Source organism: Trachinotus anak, unplaced genomic scaffold (genome assembly GCF_046630095.1).
Source record: "Trachinotus anak isolate AG129_WGS33_773 ecotype Australia unplaced genomic scaffold, CSIRO_AGI_Tana_v1 ptg000032l, whole genome shotgun sequence".
In the NCBI taxonomy this organism is placed as follows: Eukaryota; Metazoa; Chordata; class Actinopteri; order Carangiformes; family Carangidae; genus Trachinotus; species Trachinotus anak.
This window is the reverse complement of record NW_027273883.1, coordinates 9,385,309-9,403,013: the sequence shown is the minus strand read 5'-3', so window position 1 is coordinate 9,403,013 and position 17,705 is coordinate 9,385,309. Positions and strand designations below refer to the sequence as shown.

The 17,705-nt window shown below is 42.0% G+C and overlaps 2 protein-coding genes across 14 annotated transcripts in view; both read right to left on the bottom strand.

Annotated features, from left to right (window-relative positions):
• The window catches only part of rps19 (ribosomal protein S19), a 249,818-nt gene that overhangs the window by 85,144 nt on the left and 146,969 nt on the right, over positions 1-17,705 (bottom strand). The window contains exon 1 of one of the 12 annotated variants that reach the window (XM_071468623.1): positions 13,274-13,278. The exons of 10 other annotated variants lie outside the window; for them this stretch is intronic. The gene's annotated coding sequence lies outside the window, so the exon portion shown is untranslated. Of the gene's footprint in view, positions 1-976; positions 981-13,273; positions 13,279-17,705 lie in introns of those variants that run through there. One more of the 12 variants, XM_071468619.1, reaches the window with a different exon arrangement.
• cadm4 (cell adhesion molecule 4) overlaps positions 1-17,705 on the bottom strand; it is a 144,438-nt gene that overhangs the window by 72,570 nt on the left and 54,163 nt on the right. The gene's annotated exons all lie outside the window — the stretch shown is intronic.

Sequence of the window (17,705 nt, the reverse complement as noted above, 5' to 3'; positions counted from 1 at the left end):
CAGGCTTGGAAACAATACACATGCCTTCACATAATTATTACAAGCAACATGTCACGAAAACAGAAAACCTGATTTTTCTCCAGCTGGGTAATGTTGGACTAAATAGTTCAAATCAGTCACAGTGAAGTGAGGATGTGTGAAGAATGAAACACCAGGCTGAAGTTAGCATAGAGCAAACCCTACACCAATACTGTCAAACACATCGCATTAAGTTAGCTATTCAGCATGTGTATGTGTGTCTCTTATTTGTTTCACTTCATATGGGTGAGCAGAGCAGCAGGAGGCTCGATTACAGGCCTTTCCAGTTTGTACTGTTCTGTGCTGGGCTTTGCAGTGAAGAACAAAAGGTTTATTGGTACCGAGAGACAAATGTGTAGTCTTGTAGCACAGCAGGTGACTTGTACATGTACAGCATGTGTGCTTGCATGTATATATAATGTGTATGTGTTGGGACTGTGAAAAAAAGATAAGTGATAATGTGATGTGCATTACTCATGTCTGATTACGAGAGGAAGGGTGAAGTGGCAGGTAGAGAGATGAAGGTGGGAGAGTAAAGTGGGAAGGAGGGAATACAATAAAAGAATATAGAGAAAACCAAGGCAGTGTGAATGTGCTGTCCAAGATACAGGAAGCATATATCATCAGAGACAGATCCTTACTTAGTGCTGCGTCATCACACACACACACACACACACACACACACACACACACACACTGTCTACCTGTTCCTTTTATCTTCACCTCTGTCTGTGTACACACACTCACAGCCATGGACACACACAGTAACAGAGCTATCAGTCTAAGGCTTTATTCCAGGACAGAGCTGCTCTGTCTGACAAACACATACTGAAACAAGCCAGATATCTGACATTATGGATTTTTAATCTCTCTGTCAACAGCACCATTTTACTTAATGGCATTACTATCCCCCCAACAACCACACACACGCACACACAAACACACACACACACATGCATGCACAGTAGCCCCTTAACCCCCTTTCCACTCTTTCCCTCTTCCATCTCCACTCTCCACCATATATATACATCTCCATGGAGACTGCCGCCTGGCAACAGCTGGAGGAGAGCCAGCCAGTTGCCGCGGCGACACTAACGCCCAACGGCCCTCTCAGCAAGGACCAGTGATGTCACTGGGTGGCCAGGCTGGGCAGACTATTATAGGCAGGCCAGATGATGACCGTTGTGAGAGTTAAACACTGGTCTTCTCCTTTATCGCTGCCATCTATCAGCCATCACTCCTCTTCAGTGACAGATTCTCTCTGTTGTTCATCTTCATTAGAGGTGTTTCTGTGCTGTCTTTGTTCGTCTCTCCCTCCCTCTGCTCCTCATTCAGTGTCTCTTGCTCTCTTTTAGTTTTGTGCCGTTAATCTGTCTTTCTGTCCTATTGTCTCTCTCTCTCTACTTATACTGAATTGCCTCTCCCTCATTCTTTGCTTCTTTCATCAATTCAGTTCAACTCAAGGAGCTTTAATGGCCTATTAACATTATCTTTACATAAAAATGCAAAGCCCCCTGCCTATATGCATCTCCATTTAGATTAAACCAGACAAGACCCATGTGTCTCGTATTATAAAATCTGCATTATGCTAACACATGCAAGCATGACAGTGTTTACTTAACTGATGTCAATGAAGATGAGCAGTGAAGAGTTTAGCTGGACAGCATCCACCTTTTTCACAACCCATCAGGATCGAAGGCCCTCTGATGGAACCCATACAAACATTTAAATAACTTGACAGTGCCTCGTCCTTTCCCCGGCGCATCGGCTCAGTGTATAACAAAGCCCAGCAGCACCTCCACCTGCTGAGAAAGCCCAGGACTTTGAATATCAGCAGTGACATCTTGACCCTGGTTTACAGGACACTAATTAAGTCTATACTCACCTTCATCTCAGCCTGGTACGACACCTTCCCCACCAAACACAAAACAAAACTCTCCCGCATATCTAATCAGGCCAGTATAATAATTGGTTCACCCCAATCTCCCCTACCTGAACTGTACACCCGGTCAGTAATCAGGAAAGCCACTCTGAACAAGCAGGATCAAGCTTGTAATTATATAAGCGTATTTTTCTACAATGTCATCATCGCTGCTGGAAAAGGAAGTCAAAACCACTAATCATTTCCTGGGACTAAAGTTTCACCTGTCTCTGCTGTACAAAGTCGTATCATAAAATGCACTTTTTTCCTTCCTCCTACTATGTATTCACCTATTTCCTCGTCACCATCTCTCTCCTCCGCCCGTCAGCTGTTCTCTACTCTGCTTCAGTGTTCCCATCCGAGCCACCACTTTATCATGTCCTCCACTCCACTTCTCCACATCTCCCTCCCTCCATTCATCCTCTGCACATCCCTTGGACCAGTCAAAAATGAAGCCACCAGGCGAACCACACGAGCATGCATACATGCGGGGGTGGAAAACCCAACTTGCAGAGGTAAACACTGCACATAATGACTGAGTCACTCTATGCGTGGTCATACACACAGCCACAAACAACAGGACATTAGTTTCTCGGGCCTTACCCTTATTATCAACCCTTTGCTATTACATGTCTCACTTTTAGCTTAACCTCTATCAGACGCTACTGAGCCTAAAACAGAGTCATAGCCCGGACACATGTTCCTATTACAAGGCTCTTAATCTCAATAAATGGTGCTCACAAGGATAGAAACAGAGTGCACAAGTGACACACAAACACAGACGGTTCTTGTTGTTATGGTTGGCCGGTGACCCCTGGAGAAAATGAGAGCAGGGAAGGTGCGGAGACGAAGAAGAAGAAGTAAAGCCTGAGAGGGGAAACAGGCGTGTGATGAGGGAGGCAACAAGGCAAGACAGAGTGGTCCTGCTTCAGTTAGTGCGCTAACGTGATCTGAAATGTTCTGCAAAACAGACTTAATTAATAGGATGACTCACTACCTATAGCTAGGGCTAATGCTAAAAGTAATGAAGAAATGAATGCTGAAGCTAATGCTAGTGGAAGTGCTGCAGACAGTAGTATCTAGTTACTGGGGTGGAAGAGATCAGTGCTAAATGGCTTGTGAATTAAGTAATTTGCTCTCGAGTAACTAATGTCGCTGTCTTGGTGCAACAGTGGAGCCGCTTGGGAAAAAGATACTAGCACATACTGTTAGTATAAATCAAGACTTGCACAGTATGTCTGCAAAAACCCACTCAAGCAACTCAAACAGACTTATAGACCTGTTTCTAAGCAAATAATATGAAGGGATTTAATATTACTCCCTCAAATGTATTCCACTCCAGTATTTCTGGCAGTGTGGAGAACACTTTGAAACAGCATTTAGACGATCATGTAGGAAAATAGAATCAGCAGAAAATATAACTGAACTATTACATGAATAAATGTTTTTTAAAAAACATTTTTTTGGCATACAGTCAAATATGGATGTATCCCCTCAGTATTTCTATAATCCTGGATCCAATCCCTGTGTCCTTCTTCTTAAAGGTTCATTGTTAAAATATACTGTGAGTAATAAGGGATGCTTGTGTTTGAGAGCTCAATAGCACTGAGTGGATATGAGGCTGCACCTCAAATCGTGACATGCATGATATTGTATGTTTGTTGGTGTGGTCGGTAACTCGTAGTAAAAGTGTTTTCTGCTCTGACTGTGAGGCGTCTCGGGGATTAAATGCTGACTTTGACTCTTTGGCCTTCTCTCACACTTCCCTCATCCCATTTTCTCACTCCGTCGAACCCCCCCCTCTCATCTAATCTGCCCCTCTTTCTCTGTGCCACGGGTCTTGTTTTTTCTTCCACTCGATTTGTTTTCTGTCCCTTTCAGTCGGTGCTCCTGTTCATCTCCTCTCTCTCTCTCTCTCTCTCTCTCTCTCTCTCTCTCTCTCTCTCTCTCTCTCACCTCTTGTGGCTGTGTTGTGAATGCAAATAATCCAACACAAATTAACAGAGAGGATCCCATCACTGCTACAACCACCAACACACACATATCCTTTCTCTGCGCTGCTCTGTCTCTAATCGGCTAGTTGGACAATTGATTGCTTCCCATCACCAGCGTAGGTTATATGTAGATAAGGGCACACACAATCAGGTGCAAATATACAAACACACACATAAACAACCATCCCACGGGCACACATTTGTCACAAATGTCATACACAGTAGACACAAACAGGGGACTCACACTGGCACAAATTTGCTTTTTTTTGTCTACTCCTTTTTGGTTTTGTTTTTGTTTTCAGACTATATCCACACTAAGCCGGCTTAATGTGAAAAAGCTGGTGACATGCACAAGGAATATATGTCCACATATTAGTGTTTTCAGGTTGTAAGGATTTCCATTCACACTTAAAACCAAAGCAATAATAATACAGCTGAATGTCTTCTTCTTCCTCCTCCTTTTTGGCCGGCAGAAGAGTCTCAGCTATCATCTCCTGTGCTCCACAGTCACCTGATCTGTGTTTCAAACCTACAATTTAGCCGCTTTCATTTACATCATTTTTTCTGCTGTCAAACAACCTAACAAGCCAAAAAAAAAAAATTTTTATTTGATCAAGACCATTGAATGTAACTCCTGGTCTACTGCACTGAGCCATCCATCAGATCACTATTTTGCTGTGTGATGGAGAAGACAAAGAAATCAAGATAAAAAGAGAATAAATACTTTACTGTGAGACAGGATATGTTGACCTTTAAAGTGAGTGATTGCAGAGAATGTTGAAGGTGACAGAAAGTCCTGTCCTTAACTTCTCTACCATATAGCTCTCAAACATGTCTAAGCAGGATTACATCAGGCTAAATTTCCCCTGATCACACGAAAAGCTGAGACTGGCATTATTTGGATTTATCCACACTGGAGAGTACTTTTCCTCAGTTTTTTGGCTGTGAAAAAGCCAGCTTATGGTGGAAACCAGGCCAAAATGAAGAATAAAAGATTTTGCCGGCCCAAGTGTGGATATAATTTAGTTGTGATTCTCTCTGGCCTGCAGGGTGGCGTCTGGGTGAGAGTTTGATGGTTTGTCATGCTGTGAAGTCCCACAGCGCGTAAGACCAAGGGACTGAAAGACGAGGGCCGGCTCATACATCTATGGTGGTCACAGAGACAGGGATAGTTGACTGAACACACACACACATGCGCACATACACGGCTAGGGATGAGGAACACTTGCACAGATATAAAGCAGCACACCCAGCCATGGCATTCAAGCCTAATTAAAGTACAGTTGACACTTCATTGGAGCTACATTGGGATGCTTAGCAGCCCGTGTGTGTGTGTGTGTGTGTGTGTGTGTGTGTGTGTGTGTGTGTGTGTGTGTGTGTGTGTGTGTGTGCGCTCATCTCTCTGTGTGGGTGAGAAAGAAAGACAGTTTGAAGGAGAGAGAGCGACGGGGGGGGGGGGGGTGTTATACATGTGTGTGTGTGTGTGTGCACTTAATCTTTTAGCCTGTTAATGTTTGAGTTGGGTGAATACACATGGGAGAGCCAGTCTGTGTGTTGGCAAGGCTTGAAGAGCTCATTACTGCATTTGTGTGAATCCAACTATCTCTAAAAGGATGTTTGACTCCTGTCTGGCTGGGATTTCTGTGTGTGTGTGTGTGTGCGTCTCGCTTTGTGTGCATGTGTATTCTATTATTTATGAACAGACAAATTTCTGTGCCCTCACTTGAGCCTCAGTCTCACTTAAGGTGTACTTGTGAACTTGATAATTAATGAACAGATCTTTTTTTTGCACAAGATTTTATTTGGTCTAGACTTTTTTCTCCTCCGTGTGATGTGCAAAATTCTCCTCTACCAGCATGTAAAAATTCTCAAAAGTTGTCTCTGTGTGTGTGTTTGTTGTCACGCTGATCAGCGCGAGGTTAAACTTCAAGAACATACACGTACAAACACGCAAACTGTCTCCCTGAAACAATTGCCTAATTCAAGCTCCTCTCCTACAACTGCCTCACTGTCTCTCTTTCTCCTCCTGTTCCCATCCGTCCTTTTCTCCATCTCTTCTCCTGCTCCTCCCTCCTTTGCTCCACAGTCTGACGTTCGTGACAGGAAGGCTGACTGATGCACAATGACAGACAACCCCCTCTGCACATTTCAAAGGACACACACAGACAGGCACAGAGACAGTCTGACACAGACATGAAAACACTCATACTATATGCATGCACACAAATGCAGATAAAGACATTTGCACACACACACACACACACACACACACACACACAAACACACATGTCATAAACAATCAAAAGTTCCCAGTATGGTTAAATAGGCACAAAGACATTAAAATAGACATATATACATAAACTCCCACACATACATATACACATACCCTGTGGACAGACTGACGAATGATTAATCCTGGTGGCCTGCCCAGTGTGTGGGCTGAATGTAACAGCTTTATAAAGTGACCAACATGACTCGCTAAGACGAACCAACTGTTGTCCGTCTGTGTGGTTTTGCTTTATCTCTATGCGTCAGACTGCTAATGGCACATACACATGAAATATAATGCAATAATTGTTATTACCTTTTTGGATGATTTGAACCTGTGACATGCACATGTCCATGATGCTGCCAAATATAATGCACAGACACAAGAACAAGAAAGCCTCAAAAATGGAGTTGAATGAACATTGCTCTGACACAGTCTCAATAGAGATCAAACAATACAGGCTTCATATTTATTACACGGTCAGTGCACTGGATTGCTTATATTTCAATGTTTCCGCCACATTTGTTCAGTTGTAGCGGCCCACTACACCTGAATTTTCGACAGCACAGCAATCTGCAGAGCGTACTATTGCTTTATGTATCACTATTTGCCAGCCGTCACTCAAATTGTCACAGCAGGAGCCCTGTTGTTTTCCTCGTCGTTCTGCTTTGTGCATTTGCCACAATAAGCAAATGTTACTTTTGGTATAAATTTAACACTTTCATCCTGTGCTACACAACAAACAAACAAAAACATTTTAGTGTGAAAGGAAGCAGAATACCTTTACTGTAAAGCCACCTCTTAAAAAGCTGACAGTGGTTGAAGTTAGCTAATGTCACCAAAAGTTTTTTCTAAATATGGATTAAGACAAGTTTAGGAAATCACATCGCTGGGACAAAAGAGATTTTATTTACATCTCTAGAGCACGAGAAGGTCAGAAAACAACCAGGATTTATGTTACAATTTCAGAGGAACAAGAAATATTTATTAAATGGACGAAAACACTATCCAGGAAATATGTCGTTGAGCAGTTTGTGTTAGTTTGGTTTGTGAGAAAGAGGAAGAAAAAAAAGCTATGCATATGTTAAGTTGTTAGATGAAGACATGCAGAGGCTTCCTCAACTGTGGATGAACCTCAAACTTTCAACCTGTAAAGATAATCAATAAGGCCTTTTCCTTCCTGCATCTGTCCTGTGGGCACAGGATGCAGAGGAGGCAGAGAGAGCAGCGTGTTCTGATCAACACCTCAGTGCTGTTTGTAAAGTCTGTATCTGTACACAGTACCAGTATCTTACAGGAGGGAATGTGTTTGTCAGACATGTTTGCCCACAGCTCAGTCAAAAAGTATCTGGTGGATTATGTTGCCGATGGTATTGATGCCCAACAACTACAGTTGTTCTGATTCTGATGCTAGTATCGGAAATGCCTCAAGACTGCCTAAAATCCTGGGTTGGGAATCATCGACTACATGAGTCTATGCACCGATCCAAAATCATGTAATGTATTGTGAAACTTATAAACTTATAGTTTCACACCCAGATAAAACAGCAGTTTTCCTGGAAATCAATTCGTCTTTGCCGCTCTAACAGTAGCCTACAAAGGAAGTTGTGCTGTACAGCCGCTGGCGGCTACTGTTACAGAGCGGCGAAGAAGAACTGATAGCGTAACATTAGCTGTTGGTCAAGGTCACTAATACCTAAAACCTATAAAATATAAAATATTATTACTTTTCAGTGTTTGTGTTTTAACTGACACAGCTTCACTAGCCTTTGGTCACATGATGCTTCTAAGCCAATCATTGCCACTCTATTCTTCAAGTATGAAAAGAAAGAAAATGAACACTGTAAGCAGCCTACTTGATTACAATAAGCAAATTATTGAAACAGCATTTGTATAGAATGTTTATGTCACAAGCTTCTTGATCATTATAAACAGATTCCACTGTAAAAAGAGAAATTCTATAGCATTCATGTATTTGCTCATGTTTTACAAAGGGTTTAAGCTGAGCCACGCCATACAACAATGACAGCAATCATATCACATCCATACAGGGTTAGCAGCATACGGCTGTTCCATTTTTTTAATGCATTGTATCAGATTGGATTGGTCTTGATGGGCTCAAAGCATATCTGTTCACAACAATTGGAAAAAAAGTGGTAGAAACATTATTTTACAGGTATTGATATGGCTATGTCCATTCCCTGTATATGCCCACGTCCCTACTATCCGAGCATAATAAAAATAAATCTGCCCAGGGACAGGGAGTGCCAGGGTTACAACCTCCTGAAAAAGCCTGGAGGTGTACGGCAAAATGCCAAGAAGAAATATGTTAAACTGATCAAAATGTCTCATGTGCTCCGAAGCTGGCAACCAGAAGATGTTAAATGATGATGCTGATTATGCTGATGATGCTTTAAGTGATATCAGTGGGCCAAAACTGAGACATATGGTATGAACAGCATTGCATAACTTTATTAGTGCTGTGTTGATGAAAGAATTCGCCTGCACGCACTAAGTATCGGATTTTAACTGCACAAGAGCAATACCTGGCCACCAAACTTAATGCACGCAGTGTGCTTCCAAAGTCATTATTGGCCCATGTCGTATTATGTAAGAATCTCATTTACTGTTGTACTTGAGTCTGCCAGTGGTTATTGAGCAGCAAAGTAATTGACGAGGCAGTGCCGGGAGGATCCTTGAGGACATTGACAGATACAGTTGTGCCCTGTGTTAAGCAGTATGCAAATTGCAACGCCATATATTTTAGTATCACTGCTATTACTGATACTATTACTGGATGTATAATTTTTGCTTTTATTGTACAGAGTCAAAGTGCAAAACAAAAAAAAAGAGAGAGGGAACGAGCTAAGTGGGATTTGTGAAAATATTCTAAATCGCGAAGTAATTCTCAGACCATTAACACTGAGCAATCTAATCACACTGGGAGTGTACTTGGGTCCAGGTTTTTATAAGTAAACTAAGCATAATTCTTCACAGGTGTGAAGTGGATATTGATGTGCGTGTGCTTCTTTCATTTGAGACCATCTTAAATTAAAGAGAAGGACAGATTGGCTTAGTCTACATAACAAGCGTACGTCTGATGCTCACATTGTCCATGCTGAGATTTTCAGTGTGTGACTACATCAAGTCATATCTGCGAGCTACTCAGTGCCGCCTCCCCTCAGAGAAGTGCAATGATAACACACTCACCAGGACACACATTCACACACAGATGCAAGAAGAACATGCAAGTACATACACACGGGGGGCCCACAAACTCATCACACAAGCATATAACTCACTGCCTAAGCCTGTCTCTTGCACACAGTGTTGAATCCACCTATATCCTTTTTTTCCCATCTAGATAGAGTAACGCTACAGTAGCCTCCAATTCCATTTTCTGCACTGACTCTCATCCGACCCCTCCCTTTCTTGCTGTCCCCACCTCTCACCCCCCGCCCCCCCCCCCCACCCCACCCCTTTCCCTCTCTACATCTCTCCCTCTGCCTCTGTATTCCTTCTGTCTCCTCCCGTCTCGTAGGCCACCTCTTATTTTCTTTTTTCACTCTCAATCCCAGTCTGTTAACAGCTCCCTTGTTGATTTTTCTCCCTATCTCTCTCTCTCTTTCTTTCTGTATGGTCCAGTGGGGCTGCCGACAGTAACCACAGTACAGTAGGCTGCAATTAATCTTTCAAATAATTCTCTCTTGCCACAGACAGTGGGCACACATGCAGAGAGAGAGAAAGAGCGAGCTGAGGAAAAGGGGTACGGAAGGCAGCAGAAATGTGAGATATACAGCAAAACAAAGGGAGACACTGGAGAGAGACAACTTCTACTCCTTTCTTATAAATATAATGCAAAAATAAACTTGCTGCCCGTGTGCAAATGTACCATTTATTTTGCTCTTTTACCATAATATTCAGAAACTCTATTGCAGCAGTCGTTGGAGAGGAGGTGTAGTCACAGTCTGCCAAATCTATTTCAACACGTCACAACCTCAGAAGGGATAATTAATCACAGATTGATGCATTAAACATGAAGTCCACATTTTTAATATACGCTACGCCTCCATTCTGACATTCATTGTTTCACACACTGGCAGCCAATACATTTTGTTGAGCTGTTGGTGAAATAAGACATTCAAAAATATTCACATTTGAAAAGCCATTTATTGTAGTAGAGAGGGGAGTGCACTGATTGACACTGGCTCAAGGTTCGGAGGAAGAGAAAATTCACCTCTGCTGTGACTGTCTTTTTAGTTCTTACTGGGCATTTCATTTAAGTGCATTGTGGGAAATTCTTTGCAATCTCTTTCACAGTTCAGACAGTTAGGATAATTTTTTCTTTGCTTGTCGGGCAAGTGGATCAAGATCTCAGTGAAGCAATCAAAGGTTTTTTGTACTGTCATATACATTCTGCATTACTCTGACTATCAGGCAAATGTCAAACATACCCACCATTGAGGCCACCTTGGTCTGGGCCTTTCTAAGGTGTGTATTATTTGCTGGCCAGTTAGTTTCACTTGAATTAACTAGCTAGCTAGATAACATTATTCCATCCATCCAATGTCAGACTGAGGAAACTCTCAGTGAAAGTTGAAATGCTATTCCTTCAAATCATTCATTCATATTCGTTCATTCCTTTTTGTGTAAAGCATTGAAACGCACGTTAAAATGAAGGAGCCCTTTATGGTTTTATTTTCATTGCAAGATTTTCCCAGCGGAGGCCGGTAGCATTTGCATATAAATATCGATTGACCTTGTGATTACTTTCTTAACTGACACAGACAAAAATGAAAAGACTGCATCAATGAAAGCTGAGCGTAGGTAAGAGGAGAGATACAAGATGAAGAGACTGAGAGAAAATGAAAGAGAGAAAAAACTAACTGACCTGATCACATTCAAACAATGTAGCTGAATTACTAAAGAGATATATATTAGAATGGAAGCTGTAGGCTCAACACAAACCCAGAATAATTATAATGGCGTAATGTAGTATTATTGTATAAATATATTACTGTGAAAGACATATTTTGCTTGTGTTAATGTACTGTTTAAGACACAATCCTATAATTCAAATCCAGATTTCCAGGATGTTGTATGGATTATTCATTGCAACATTTAACCTGATTATCATGCATTACTGCCTGACAGATCAGTTATGCTACTGCCCACTGGCATGACTTTATAGCTATTGACGTCTAATTTTTGGATCTCCAAATTTCTTAAAATGCACATGTGTAGATCAGGGAAGTCACTTTTTGGAGATGGTATTTCTAAAACCCCCATGAAACTAAACTATGAAGATGCACAACTCTACAGTAGGTGATGCATCATTGTGGTTTGCAGTTTCGCCTCACAACACCACACTGTGGTTGTGTCTGTGCTGTGCATAGTTAGCCTGTTAGTTCATGTGGATTACCCCTGCTTTCCAACTCATTTCAACTCATTTTACCGTAAAAAGTAAGGTTTGGTGAGGTTTAGCGTCATTACCACTCACTGGGTGCCACCACAAGGTCCATTTAGCAGCTGTTCTGGAGCTTTCAGTCACAAAACGTCAACTTCATGAGCAGAATAACAGTAACGATTCAAGAATGAAGTCTACTTCAGCTTTTTAGCCAAAAGATCAGAAAAAGGGAAATTTGAGCATCTACAGTATTTATAATAGCCGATAATATAATTTTCGAAGATTAGCAACAAATTACAGCAAACCCAAACATTTGCTGTAAATGATATGACTAATTTGAATTTAGCCAGTGATGAGCTTCTCTACGATAAGTTGCATCAACTGAAAACTGTCAGTGATATACTAAATAAAATGATTCACATCAGTGTGGGGTTTTGTGGAATGCTGAGCTGTGGTAAATTGTGCATGACCATCTCCCCGACTTTGCAGTGTCTTTTAATTACACTATTTAATTAGTGTTTATCCATTTAGGCATACAGTATAGCCCGAGTGTCTTGGGTTTTTGTTACACAAGTGAAATATGCCCTTGTAACATGAAGTCATTTTCTATGCTTGGTAGTAAAGGAAAAGTAATTAACACAATTTTGATTCATATAATTTAATTGGGAAGGTAAACACACAGCCAAGAGTGGATCGTGTAAAAGGCGTCGGGAGATGAAAGGGACAAAGACAAGAAAAGAGAGAGGGATGGTGAATGGTGATCTAGCTATCAAGTCAAGATGGTTGGAAAATGGGGAGAGAAAACCCCACAATTGAAAACTAGAGAGTGTAAGAATAAGAAAAAGGGAGAGACAAAACAACAACATGAGAAAAGCCAAAAACAAGGAGCAATGAAGAGAAGAAGAAAGAGGGAGGGAGGGGAAGAAACAACAAGAAAACAGACCAGAAAAAGAAAAGAGTGCAAACAAAGAAATCAACTGTAGGGATAGGGAGCGGAACAATACAGGAACAGTGGAGGCGAGAAGTGTGAAGAGAGGCAGGTGTAGATGAGGAGAGATGAGGGATTACAGAGCGACAGTGTGAGACACAGAGATGCTGCAAGAGGTCACACTTTGCTCTTATTGTCTGCAGAAGACAATCATGGCTCACAGTGAGTCTGTATGTGTGATGGTGTAATGTGTAAACATCTGTGTGAATGTGTGTGCGTGTGTGCTCACAGCTCCGTTCTCACGACAAGGAACAGTAGGCATGAGATTGTACAGAAGGGAAAGGGCAAGCAACTATGACGCCAGCAGGCAAGGAAAGGAACAATATGGTGTTGTGTATCTGCTGTAAATCAGAGAGAGACACACAGAGAGACACATTTACATTTTAGGCATCTGATCAAGGCTCTTGTTCAAAGTGCACCTAGTTTGCCAAATTTCAAAACATCCAAGTATAATCTGATGGAAGGAGGCCAACAGAGCAAGGCAGACATGTTATTTTTGCTCTGGGTGCAACAAATTTGCTGAAAATAGGCAAAACTCAAGCAGGATTTTTTTTGTCTGGTGCAATACAGTGAAAGATAATCAGTGCCAAGCAGGAAGCTTTCCAGTCATCCGTAAATTCCTCACTTCAGTTAGTATCGCATAAAGAAGAGTTTTTCAAAGTGCAAGACAAGTCACCCTGCTTGAGGTGAAAGTGACACGTTCTGAAAACAACGGGATGATAGTTATTATCGTTCAACCCACTGGTTTGGTGCCAATTAATGTCCTTAAATCCACTTAGAAATCATATAAACAATAAACCCAAAACTTCCCAGAGAATAATCACGTTTTTAAGTTTTCCTCAGTGTTAAAGTAAGGCTCTGACAATTATCAGCACATTCATGAGTAAACTGCAAACAGCAACTACTGGTAGATAATTCAGCATACTTTTAATGCTGCCAACTCAGTTTTATCTGAGGGGGTCCCACAGCGTCTGACTTTGAAAATCTCTGGTATGCATTAAGAGTAAAGTTGGTGTGTAGCAGACAGTTGCTGCTCATGGGTGGATTACTGATCAGGACTGTGGAGCACCAGGCTCAAGGACTCATGTCATCATCAAATCATCTAACCCTGACCCTACAGTGAAAACACTGCATAGATCTGAGTGTGGGGAAAACTTTTCCATCCCTTGGCTGTGCTGATACTTTCTGCTCCTGGCCAGAGAGAGAGAACTGGTCAGGTGGAGCAGTGGTCACCCTGCTATATCAACATTATCAAGTCTTCAAATTAAAAGCTGAATTTCCGGATAAAGAGACTTTTAATAGCGACTGCCAAACCTGACATGAAATAATTAAATCGCACAAATCAATAAAAACTGAAAATAAAAAAGACGGAAGCCTTATTTCAAGCACTTCTAATGAACCTGATGTAAAAAGAGATTTCACAAAAGACATCAACTATTTTTTTCATTGAGATTCATAACATGAGTAACCCTAACCTAACCCTTAACCCTAACCCTTAACCCTACTTCCTGTGTGAAGGCTCAGTCAAGCTGACAAATGTCAGAGCCACACTGACCTCACAGAATATGGAGAAATAATATTCTTGTATTCTTAGAGTGAAGATGCATTATAGAAAAGGGGTAAAGGTCATTTTTTTTCTTCTGGCAGCAGAGCCAGAGACATAAGACAGAGAGACAGTGTCGGCAACAGTATGTGGATTGATTAATTAAAGATCTTTATCTTCCATTCTACTGACAAAAAGAGAAAGAGGAGGCAGCGCTGCAGAAAAAGAGACGAGTGGATAAAGGGAGAGTGAGAGATGAGGGAGGCTGGGGGGTAAACGAATAGAGTAATGGCGAGGAAAAAGATGGAGAGACAGCTATTCCGGAGGGGTAGATAGATGGAAAGATAAGAGCAAAAAAAATAATAATAAAAAATAGAAACGTGACGCTGATGTGGAAGTGAAGTGGGCAGATGTGAGTGGAGCGAGGAGGAAATGAGGCAAGATGTATGGATGAGCGAAACGATGGGATGAAGGTGTGTGCATGTATGTGTGTGTGTGTGGGGGGGGGGGGTTAGTCAGGGTGAGGAGGTCTTATGGTGTGATATTTTTACCTCTTGATGGAGTGACGAGAGGTGGGAGGCAGAGGAGAGAATGGAAACGGTAATTAATGGAGGAGACGGGGAAGGAGGAGGTGGGCTGAGGGCTTTTGACGCTAAAAAAAGATGAGCGTGTGTAGTGTACGAAACTTCACCCTGTCTCAATGGCTCGATGTTAAGGCTGCCTACTGTATGTGAATTTTAAAATAATACCACCGTACTCCAATTATACAAATACAACCTGCATGGTTGCTTGCATTTACGTCATCTAACAAGTGGTTACAAATTATCCTCATTTGCACGGCATTTTAAGTGTTCACTGTAATTTTGTTTGCATTAAAGTAAGCTGGTGTTACTATGCAGTCAGGTAAATAGCTTCATGGGCACAAACGCACCATATCATTACTACAATTATCCCCTTCATTACGCTGTGATATTATTCCACTTTTTTTTGCTTTGTAGAGTAAGTGTATAGTTCTCTCAGCTTATTTAAATAAACACCTGTTAATGGCCGGCCCCTCATTCTGGCTCACAATCCGCCAAGCTTTTTATCCACCGTTTCAATTTTTGTTGGGATTGTGTAATAGAAGGTAATAGAAGTGGTGTGCTAATTGCAATACACAGGATGTAATGTAGCCTAAAATTTCCTTATGCCATTATCTAAGCTGAGCGTTCACACAGCAGTCTGGTTTAGATGACAAAATACAAGTTAAGCCGTGTTGGTATTAGCGTTGCTGTCACCCGCTGCAGGTTTTTCTACAACTCCGGCAATTCCAGCATTCACTAAAAACTCTCTTGAACATTTTTTTATCTGCTCTCAGTCAGCACTTCTCCAGTTTACACTTACCTGTGCCTCCGCCCACAAGGCTGCACAAGACATCTGAGAATCAGCATCATGAATCTTTGTGCTACCACTGGCTGACTGTGCTGCCTCAGAAGTGCTTACTCAGCAGCTGAAAACACACTATTGTACCAACAATCAATGTCCAAACTGATGTTTGACCCTGCCGGCTTGAAAGACCTCACTCCTCAGCTCGGAGATTTGCACTAACCCTGCAAACTGTGGTATCTTTCCACAAGGATCTTATTTTTTCTGAAAAACTTTTAGCTACCGTGCTTCAGAGCTATGAAGCTCCAGTATATGAATACTTAGCCGAGGGCATCCAATCACTCTCAGTCACCCCTGGGCTCTCAGTGTGCCTGTTAATGAATGACTTTGTGAGATGGGTCCAGAGGTGCTACAAGGTACTTAGGATTCAGGTCAACATCACTTGACCCACAACGGGCAGGCAGAGGCTGAATAGGCTTAGTGAAGAAGTAACTGTCAGACGAAGAGAGAGATGCTTTATACCAAAGCTCTAAACTTGTAATTTTATCACTCTTGTGTCTTTCAACTCCTCCTTCCCGAGTCAGGCTCTCCTCCACTTCTTTCTGGCTTCATTTGACTCACTTTCGTCATTTAATCCCACTCTTCTGCCTCTTGTGTTTTTGCTCCTCAGGTTATCTCATTTGCTTTCATTCTGTTTGCGCCTGAAAGAGATCACTCGTTTACATGCCTCTTCATCTTCATTCTCATCTTTTCATCTTTCTTTTCTCATTCTGCCACTGATCAATCTTTTTCTCCCTCTCTCTCCCTCTCATTATACTCTGCTCTCATCATTTCATTTTTCCCCTCCTCGCTCTCTCAATCAACTTCTAGCCTTGAGCCATTTTTTCAACATCTGCAACTGTGCCACTGATTTCTTCTTCTTCTTCTTCTTCTTCTCCTTCTTCTTATTTTCACTGCCCCTCTCTGGTAGATGATGATGATGATGTTCAAGATTTGAATAATTCTAACAAAATAAAGGAATCAAACAGAAAACCTTCTGGAGACACTCCCGTCTCCCTTTCTTTCTCCCCCCCACCCGCTGGCAGGTGCCACGTCTCATTAGAAAGTGCTGGCAGACATGACCTTCTCACGGTGCTCCCCCACTGCTTCTCTGTCGCTCTCCCTCCCTCGTTCTATCATGTCCTGACCTCTCACCTGTCACAGCGAGAGAAAACAACTGCACACACACGACACACACAACATTGCCAACGAGCTTAACAGATGCAAGCTGATACCATGTATAAAAATGTACACGGTGGTCCCATACACACAAAGCCTACTCGTTATTCAACCACTGCTTGAACCCTCAGGTTCAGATAACACACCGCGCAACCCGGCAGCATCACACAGTAAATTGGACATGAACAGACCGCTCATCCATGATCACATAAACACATGCTCTGCACATAGACACACAAAATGTTTCTATACACCCCGCAACCACAGCTAATGCTTGACCCCCTCGGGCTCAGACTGTGCACCACCAACAACCTGACTCTGAAAACTATTCTCAGATTCGACGCCGCTGCCTCTCTCCTCACACACTCTCGCCGTGGGCCACCGACTCAAATTGGAAGCCCGCCAGCAGCAAGGTCAGGGTGGATGTAACATGGTTACACAGGTGCAACATAAACACACCATATCAGCCCATTACAGCCAGCCAACCCTTAACTTTTCTTCTGTGAGCTTTTCCGGTCCAGGTTCCTTAAATGCACCCTTGCCTACTTCAGTTTAAAGATTTTAAAGGTCGCAGTAGGATTAGGACAGGATTAGTATCTTCTCGCCTGCGGTTCTGAAACTCTGAGATCGTCTCTTGAGATGGTGCCTGGTGAATGTGAGGGGGGTCGCTGGTTTGACTCCCAGATCAGGCAGACATTTATATCTCCCTGAGTTAGGATGGAGTTGGGCAAAAAAAAAAAAAAAAAAAAAAACTTACTTAATACTCCTTGAGGAACAATTTATAAAAAGGCTTGAAACTGTCAGAGGGATTTACTTTTAGTAAATTAAAGGAAACCACTTTTAAAAAGCTCTTAACAATAGCACATTTGGCCAAAGTCTATGCCTTTACATTTATCTATTTTTGCTTATTTTGACAGTTTTAGAAAGTAATCTGAGCTGGATATCATCTATACTCTTTTTAAAGTAATGTGACAGTTGCTTT